Below are 1252 nucleotides of genomic sequence, written 5' to 3' on the forward strand. Positions count from 1 at the left end.
TCTTTCCCCTCCTCCTCAATTCAGATTGATGACTGAATGTTTTATTTTTTCTAATTTTATACTTTGGATTGAATGTGTTTCCAGCTGTTGGTCTTGTCTCAAGAGTCAGATCCAAGAGGTTTGTAAAGAATGGACACTGTGTATCACTGTGCAGGTATTAATACATTATATAAGACGAAATTATAAATATCTGTATGCACATGGCAAGAGAAAAAGCTAGATATATATGAAATAGATAACCAACAAGGACCTACTGTATAGCATAGGGAACTTTCTGAAATAGAATCTAAAAAAGAATAGACATATATATGTAAAACTGAATCACTGTGCTGTACACCTGAAACTAACATAACATTGTAAATCACCTATACTTCAATTGGAGAAAAACAAAAAGAATAGATTTTTTAAAAAGCTAGAAAATTAAGCAGGGACTAGATCATGAAGGACCTTGGAAATCAGGTTAGAGTCTTCTTGTGTGCTTCTCTAAACATACAATTTCAATCCAACTGCAGACATATGACAGATTATGTGGGTACTAAACCACCTGCCACACTGATTTAAGCTTCTGAAATTTTGTTCCTCCTGCTTATGCATGAAATGCCTTTACTCACCCGGGCAAAAGCTACTTACCTTCCATGATTCAGCCTAAGTGTTACCACCTCTGTGAACCCTTCCTCAGCCCCAAACACAAGGTCACTCCCACCCTGGTGTCCCCATTATCTTGCACAGACTATTTTCACTGCATTTTTTAATGTAAATTTATTTATTTTTATTTATTTTTGGCTGCATTGTGTCTTCATTGCTGCATGCGGGCTTTCTCTAGTTGCGGCGATGGGGGCTACTCTTTTTTGCGGTGCACGGGCTTCTCATTGCGGTGGCTTCTCTTGTTGTGGAGCATGGGCTCTAGGTGCCCAGGCTCCAGTAGTTGTGGCTTCACAGGCTCTAGAGTGCAGGCTCAGTACTTGTGCCACACGGGCTTAGTTGCTCTGTCTCATGTGGGATCTTCCCAGACCAGGGCTTGAACCTGTGTCCCCTGCATTAGCAGGTGGATTCCCAAGCACTGCACCACCAGGGAAGCCCCTCATTGCATTTATTTACTTAATTGTGCTCATTCACATATACATTACTCCCCACTCTAGTCTCTGGGCTCTTTGAAGACAGGGATTGTGTCTTATTTGTTCATCTTTTGATACTCAACATGGTGAGCATTCGATAAATGTTTGCATGAGTGAATTTCATCTTCGAACTGAAG

The sequence above is a fragment of the Lipotes vexillifer genome, unplaced genomic scaffold (assembly GCF_000442215.2).
Source record: "Lipotes vexillifer unplaced genomic scaffold, Lipotes_vexillifer_v1.1 scaffold12, whole genome shotgun sequence".
Lineage (NCBI taxonomy): Eukaryota > Metazoa > Chordata > Mammalia > Artiodactyla > Lipotidae > Lipotes > Lipotes vexillifer.